Below are 8,802 nucleotides of genomic sequence, written 5' to 3'. Positions count from 1 at the left end.
CTTTTAATTTACTATCAAAGAAGATGTAATTACTAAACATAGATCACTATAACTTTTAGACAAAATCACCCATATTAAATACTTTCTAAATGATAAACTACATATTGGATAACTATTATAAGATATTTAGTTTGTTACCAAATAAGATGATATAATTATTAAACACAAGTCACTATAATTTTATACAGATCACCCATACTAAATACTCTTTGGAAGGTAAACTACATCTTGGAGTCATGACCCATCGAATTCCCTCTTAATTGGTTTAAACTTCCTTTTGGTAAATAACATAAAAATCATGAACTAATTACAGGCTGATAATAACACAAAAACATCTCGTCTTGTTTAAAAATCTCATCATGAAATTTTAATTAATGAATAATGATAATGATAATGATAATTATCAAAGTTAGAGATAGAGTTAAATCCACAAACCATTTAGATAAAAAGAATTGCTTTTTGATAATCTTTCATATACGTTAATCTCAATCCATTTTTTAAATTTGGCACTATAAATACAGTATTTCATTTCACCATTTCATATTCAGCTTCGTAGAGAAAAACCAACAAAAAAAAAAAAAAAAGGAAAATGGGCTTTCTCTTCAACTCTTTCTTTTCTGCCATTATTTTTTATTTTCTCATATTTCATGCAAATGCTACCAATGTCACTCGTGATTCAAGAGCACTCATAATTGATGGAAATCGTAGAATTTTAATTTCTGGTGCAATTCATTATCCAAGGAGCACTGCACAGGTAACATATATGTATACCATTAATAATATTATTAATCAAATTATTTAATTTTTAATTATTTATGTTGATTTATTAATTTTTTGTCAATTTAAGTAATTTCTTGATCCTTTTTTTTTTTTTTTGTATTGGTTAGATGTGGCCTTATCTTATTAGGAAGGCCAAAGAAGGTGGATTGGATACAATTGAAACCTATGTATTTTGGAATGCACATGAACCGGCTCGTCGGCAATATGACTTTAGTGGAAATCTTGATCTTGTTCGGTTTATTAAAACCATTCAAGATGAAGGATTATATGCAATTCTTCGAATTGGACCTTATGCTTGTGCTGAGTGGAATTATGGGTAAATTAATTAAATTTTTTATTATGATTTTGATATTAAATTTTAACAGTACTAAACATTTTTATGATTTGCTCTCTATTTATTAGTGGGTTTCCTGTATGGTTGCACAATATACCTGGATCTGCTTTCCGAACCAACAATGATGTGTTTAAGGTAATGAATTTTCCTTTTAATAATTTTTACTAATTCTTTTCCTATAAATATATTGACCTTTTAAAATTATTTTTATCAGAGGGAAATGCAAATTTTTACAACTTACATAGTTGATATGATGAAAAAAGAGAAACTCTTTGCGTCACAAGGAGGGCCTATTATTCTTTCTCAGGTACATAATAATTGTTAATTTATGTTTCATTAATTTTTTTTTCTATTTATGGAATTTAAATAATATTAAAACAAATTTGTGATATACATTTATTTATATTGTTTTATATAGATTGAAAATGAATATGGAAATATTATGAAACCATATGGAGAAGATGGAATAAAGTACATAAATTGGTGTGCACAAATGGCTGATTCTCTTAACATTGGAGTCCCATGGGTCATGTGTCAACAATATAATGCTCCAAAGCCAATGGTATATTTATCTATCTATCATATCAGTTTTTCTTAAAATATTTTTATTTATTTTGTTTTGAATTATTAATATAAAAATATTTTTAATGGCATTTGATTTTGATTTCTTATTACGTTTCAGATTGAGGCATGCAACGGTTTTTATTGTGATAATTATAAACCAGGAAACCCAGAGAGCCCTAAATTTTGGACTGAAAATTGGACTGGGTGGTGAGGGTCTTATTTTTTTGTTTTTATTTTAAAAATTATTTTTTATTAATATATAATAAATTTATAAAAATTTTAATGAATTTTTTAGGTTTAAGAATTGGGGTGGTGCAAATCCACATAGAACAGCTGAAGATCTTGCCTACGCTGTTGCACGCTTTTACCAAAGAGGTGGTACATTGCAAAATTATTATATGGTTAGTGCTTTTTAATTAAATTTATAAATTTTACCCACATTCAAAACTTTAATTCTTTTTATTAACTTTTTTTTTTTTTGGTTATTTATACTTTTAGTACCATGGTGGTACCAATTTTGGTAGAACTTCTGGTGGCCCATATATCGTTACTTCATACGACTATGATGCACCTCTTAATGAATATGGTAATTGCATTATATTCATTTTACTTTACATTTGTTAATTTTTATAATTATTTATTTACAATGTTTTTCAATTTTTATGTGTTAGGAAACTTGAACCAACCTAAATGGGGACATTTGAAGCAACTTCATGATCTTTTGCATTCCATGGAGCATACTCTTACATATGGGGAAGTAGAAAGTACTGATTTTGGCAATGGCGTTTGGGTAATTAATCAAGATTAATTTCTTTAAACACTCATTAAATATTATTTAATTTGAAGAATATATAAACATTTGTTCTAATATTTTCATAATTAAACATGTTTTAGGGTACTGCTTATGTCACAAAGGAGAAATCAAGTTGCTTTTTGAGCAATACAAATAATGTATCAGATGCCAAAATCAACTTCCGAGGAACTGATTACTACATTCCATCATGGTCTGTTAGTGTTCTTCCTGATTGTAAGGAAGAAGTATATAACACTGCAAAGGTTTATGCTCAAACTTCAGTTTATGTAAACAAACCCAACAAAGCTGAGGATCAACCAATTTCTCTGAAATGGGTATGGAGACCTGAATTGATCGAACCGACTGTGGTGCAAGGCAAGGGAGACGTTTCTGCTAACAAGATTGTTGATCAAAAAGAAATGGCAAACGATGCTAGTGACTATTTGTGGTACATGACAAGGTAATTCAATTATTAATTGTCATTATAGTATATCTTTACATTTTTTTCATTATAAGTTGTCTGACTCTCTGACCTTTTTTTTAATTATTTTTGAATGTATTTTGTTAGTTTTGAGCTTGGAAAAGATGACCCAGTGTTGAGTTCAAATGTGACCCTAAGTTTTAATAGTAGTGGTTATGTTTCTCATGTTTTCGTCAATGGAGCATACATTGGTAAGTAATTTTTTTCTTATTTTAGTTACTCCATATATAATGAATTAAAGTCATAATAGTTAGGTAATTTATATTTATATGTTTTGAAAATGTAGGTTCTCAATGGTCGAATAAGGGTAATAAACAATATCGTTTTGAGAGAGATATCAAATTATCCGCTGGAAACAATTTGATAACAGTGCTTAGTGTCGCAGTTGGATTACAGGTGTTTTTTTTTTTTTTTTAATATTAGAATAATAATTATGATTCTATAATTTTCAATAAATTTATTAACAAATTTGTTTGCAGAACTATGGTGCCCATTTTGATTCGTCGTCAAATGGACTTAAAGCACCTTTTGAATTGATTGGCAAAAAGGGTGACACTAAAATAGTGAAAGATTTAACCTCAAATAAATGGAATTATAAAATTGGGATGGATGGGATTACAAACAAGTTTTTCGAGTCAGATTGTAATTCAACATTGAAATGGGATTCGGATTCTCTTCCTATTAACAGGAATTTCACTTGGTACAAGGTAATTTATAAATATATAAATTGCATAATCAATAAATTTTGTAACACAATTGTTGTCGTGATTATTGATTATATTATATGTTTTTTTCTTTCTTTGAAATTCCAGACAACCTTCAAAGCTCCATTGGGTAATGAACCAGTGGTTGTGGATTTAATAGGTTTAGGAAAGGGTGTTGCTTGGGTGAATGGTCATGATATTGGTAGGTATTGGCCCAGTGCTATAGCAGAAATGCAGGTTTGCCAACCTGGGGAATGTAATTATCGTGGCCTCTATAATGAGAACAAATGCCGCAATAAGTGTGGTGAACCTACTCAAAGATGGTAATAAAATGTTTACAAAAAATTCTGTTTTATATATGTTTGTATTTAGATTCTATTGATTATCATAGTAAATTTCATGTTGTTTTATAGGTACCATGTTCCTCGTTCATTCCTCAACGATGGTGAGAACACATTGGTTCTGTTTGAAGAATTTGGGGGCAATCCTTCGAATGTACAATTTCAGACAAATGAAATTGGTTCAGCATGCATAAATGCATACGAAGGAAAGACAGTGGAATTGTCTTGTTACGATCGACCAATTTCAAGGATTGAATTTGCTAGTTTTGGCAATCCACAAGGTGTGTGTGGATCCTTCAAGAAAAGCGATTGTGAATCAAAAGAAGATGCTGTTTCAATACTTGAGAAAGTAAGTTTAAAAAAAAAAAAATTTCTTTAATTTTTAAGACACATGGTTTTTTTTTTTTTTAATGAAACTACTTTATTTATATAATTAAATTCAACAGGAATGTGTTGGCAAAGAATCGTGCTCTTTCGAGGTTTCTGAAAAGAAATTCGGAAAAGCGTCTTGTGTCCGCAAAAGGCTAGCTGTGGAGGCTATATGTGCTTAGGATTTTTCTTTTTTGAATTTGTTTTGTTGATTTTTTATTTGAAAATAAATAAAGAATCTTTGTAGCTCAAGAATTGTACTTGTTCTATTCGATCCCAAATTTTTTGGGTCAAAATAAAATAATATTTTTGTTTTTAAATTTGGAAGTTGGATTGAGGTTCATTTTTATTTTTAATAGTTTCTTATTAAGAGTTTTTACTAATTCTTTTCCAATATATAATTTAATTTTTTTAAAAAAATAAATTTGAACAGAATGAGATGCAAAATTTTACAACTTTGATAGTTGATATGGTAAAAAAGGAGAATCTTTTTGCATCACAAGGAGGTCATATTATTCTTGCTCAGGTATATATATGGTCAATTCAGGTTTCGTTAAAGTTATTTTAATGATGTTTAAATAATATTATAACAAATTTGTTATTTATATATCAGGTTGAGAATGAATATGGAAATGTTATGGAACCATGTGGAGAAGATGGACAAGCCTATATTAATTGGTGTGCTCAAATGGCAGATTCACTTGGCATTGGAGTCCCATGGGTCATGTGTCAACAAGTTGGTGCTCCAAAGCCAATGGTATATGTCTATCAATTAAACTATTTTTCCTTCGAAATTTATTTATTTATTTATTATTTTAATTATTAATATAAAATTTTATTTCTAATGCCAAGTTGGAGTTAAGGGTAGAGTCATGCATATTTTTTTAATGGCAATCTGATTTTGATTTCTTCTGATGATCAGATTGAGACATGCAATGGTTGGTATTGTGATGCATATAAACCAAAAGACCCCAATAGCCCTAAAATGTGGACTGAAAATTGGACTGGATGGTGAGATTATTATTATTATTAGTATTATTTAAACTTTAATTTATATAACAATTTTTTAATAAATTTCAGGTTTAAGAGTTGGGGTGGTGCACACCGACATAGAACAGCTGAAGATCTTGCTTTCGCTGTTGCACGCTTTTTCCAAACTGGTGGTACATTGCAAAATTATTACATGGTTAGTGCTTTTTAATTAAAAATTTTCAATTTAACCGACATTAAAACCTTCAGTTTCATTTTACTAAATTTTGTTTTTGGTTATTTATACTTTTAGTATCATGGTGGTACCAATTTTGCTAGAACTTCGGGTGGTCCATATATTACTACTTCATATGACTATGATGCACCTCTAGATGAATATGGTAATTAATTGCCTGCCTTTACTATAATTTTTGTTAATAGTATGTAATTATTACAGTAAGATTATTTATGATAATTATAATTTTAAAATGTTTTTAATTTTTTATTAGGTAACTTGAATAAACCAAAATGGGGGCATTTGAAGCAACTTCATGATGTTTTGCATGCGATAGAGGATACTCTTACTCATGGGCATGTGAAAATACAGATCTTGGCAATGATGTTACAGTAATTAATTAATTATGATTAATTTCTTAAAACTGCTATTAAATATGATTTAATTTTAAGAATATATAAATATTTGTACTAATTTTTTCTTAATTAAACATGATTTAGGCTACTGCTTATGCAACGAAGGAGAAATCAAGTTGCTTCTTGAGTAATACAAATAATGCAACAGATGCCAACGTCAACTTCGGAGGAATTGAATACTTTGTTCCAGCATGGTCTGTTAGTGTTCTTCCTGATTGCAAGGAAGAAGCATACAACACTGCAAAGGTACATACAAATTATTAGCATATATTGTATATATTTTGGTTTTTATGATCAAAATTATATTGTGATATATATCTGCTATTATATTTTAGGTTTATGCTCAAACTTCGGTGTTGGAAAAAAACCCAACAGGGCTGAGTATGGAGACCTGAAATTATCAAATCGACTACAGTGAAAGGCAAGGGAGACGTTTCTGCTAACGAGATTATTGATCAAAAGGATATGGCTAATGATGCTAGTGACTATTTTTGGTACATGACAAGGTAAACTAATGATTTTCATTAAACTATTTCTTAAAATTTTTTTGGATATTACATGACCTATCTAATTTTTAGATCTTTTACTTACTGATAGTGTTGAGGTTGCAAAAGGTGATCCCATGTTGAATGGAAATGTGACCCTTCGTGTAAATGACACCGGTCATGTTCTTCATGCTTTTGTCAATGGAGAGTATATTGGTAAGGAACAAAATTAATTTTCTCTTATTTTCTTTATATATATATATATATTGAATTCGCAATATAATAATACGAATATTTGATATATATTTTTTATTTCATAAAAAATGTAGGTTCTCAATGGTCAAAATATGGCGATAATGTTACATATGTTTTCGAGAAAAATATCAACCTATCTCCAGGAAAGAATTTGATATCATTGCTTAGTGTCACAGTTGGATTCAAGGTGAATTTAATATAGGATTTTATAATTTTTAATCAATGTATTGGCAAATTGTTTGCAGAACTATGGACCCAAATTTGATTTGGTAGGAGCTGGAATTATATCTCCTGTTGAATTGGCCGTGACAAAAGGTGACAAGACCATAGTCAAAGATTTAGACCGAAGTAAATGGACATAAAAAACCGGGTTGGATGGAATTACAAACAAGTATTTCGAGACAGATTGTCCTTCAACAACATTGAAATGGGCATCAGGTCCTCTTCCTGTTAACAGGAATTTCACTTGGTACAAGCTAATTTATAAATATATAAATTGCACTACCAATAAATCTTAGTAGGAACACAAATTTTATTGTTATTACTGATTCTTTTTTGGTTTTTTTTTGAAATTTCAGACTACCTTCAAAGCTCCATTGGGAAATGAACCAGTTGTTGTGGATTTACTAGGTTTAGGAAAGGGCATGGCTTGGGTGAATGGTCATAGTCTTGGTAGGTATTGGCCCAGTTATATAGCTGATGAGCAGCTTTGCAAGACTGAGGCTTGTGATTATCGTGGCCGTTATAATGATAGAAAATGCGCCTCTAAGTGTGGTGAAACTACACAAAGATGGTAAGAAAAGTTCACATAAGAAACTGAAATGTATTTTGTTTTAAATTCACCAACAGTAATTTATGTTGTTGTTTTACAGGTACCGTGTCCCTCGTTCATTCCTTAAAGATGGTGAGAATACATTAGTTTTGTTTGAAGAATTTGGTGGCAATCCTTCGTCTGTACAATTTCAGACTGTTGAAATTGGAAAGGCATGCGTAAATGCTTATGAAGGAAAGACAGTGGAATTGTCTTGTTACGATCGACCAATTTCAAGGATTGAATTTGCTAGTTTTGGCAACCCACAAGGAGTGTGCGGATCCTTCAAGAAAAGCGAATGCGAATCATAAGTAGATGCAGTCTCAGTGCTTGAAAAGGTCAGTTGTAAAATTTCTTTAAATTTTTTAAATACATGGTATTTTATATACATTGAAATTAATTTTTCATACATTGAAATCTAACAGGAATGTGTTGGCAGGGAATCATGTTCCTTTGAAGTTTCTGAAGCCAAGTTCGGGAAAGCTTACTGTGCTGTTAAATGACTAGCGGTGGAAGCTACTTTTAGGATTTTAGATTTTGAATCTGTGTTGAGATAAGACTTCATTTATTTGCTTTAATTTCAAGCATGTAGGAGTTTTGTAGTAGGTTTATTTTAGTTTAGCATTTCCCTGAGTTGAGTTTTGTAATAACTTTTCATCAATATTGTGATCATTCACTTTTCTCAACTTCTTATATCAATGCATAAATCGCAAATTCAACATATTAAGTAATCTACACTTCTCAAGACTAATGTTGAATGCCCCACATTTATAACCTTTTTATTTTTACTTCAAATTGCTGCTTCAAGTACAAACTTGTGCCAAGTAAACATATTGATCAACAATATTTGCTCTAACACAAGCAACAGAAAAGGAAAAAGGTGAAACACAGTTCTACAGGAATGTAAGCAAATGAAATTTTCATCAAAAAATTTAGGCTAAAGCATTGGGATTTCAAGGAAATTATTATCCCAAAACGTACCATTGCAAAAGCCTAAGGCATAAGATTCTAATTGAAGGGAAAGTAGAAAGGAAAACAGAACCCTGATTTCACAAGTTAATAATGTCTCCTGCTTTCTGCTTGATTATTGTTAAGATGATTAGTACTAATTAATGTCGTAACGGTTTTGGACTGCCAAACGTAAAAGAGTTTGAAAATCGAAATAAATAGGGAAGTCGTCACCAATCTTTGTTAGGATGTGATTGTCTATCCAAAAGTTTATCATTTTAATAAAATTATATAAGTAGATTTAAAATTTATCAAAA

General features: G+C 30.0%; 1 pseudogene; it reads left to right on the top strand.

Annotated features, from left to right (window-relative positions):
• Positions 1-589: 589 nt before the first annotated feature.
• Positions 590-8,116, top strand: LOC111284490 (beta-galactosidase-like; annotated as a pseudogene).
• Positions 8,117-8,802: the final 686 nt, after the last annotated feature.

Source organism: Durio zibethinus, chromosome 6, assembly GCF_047325235.1.
Source record: "Durio zibethinus cultivar Kanyao isolate XHJ-2024 chromosome 6, ASM4732523v1, whole genome shotgun sequence".
Taxonomy (NCBI): domain Eukaryota; kingdom Viridiplantae; phylum Streptophyta; class Magnoliopsida; order Malvales; family Malvaceae; genus Durio; species Durio zibethinus.
This window is presented reverse-complemented; position numbering and strand designations above follow the sequence as displayed.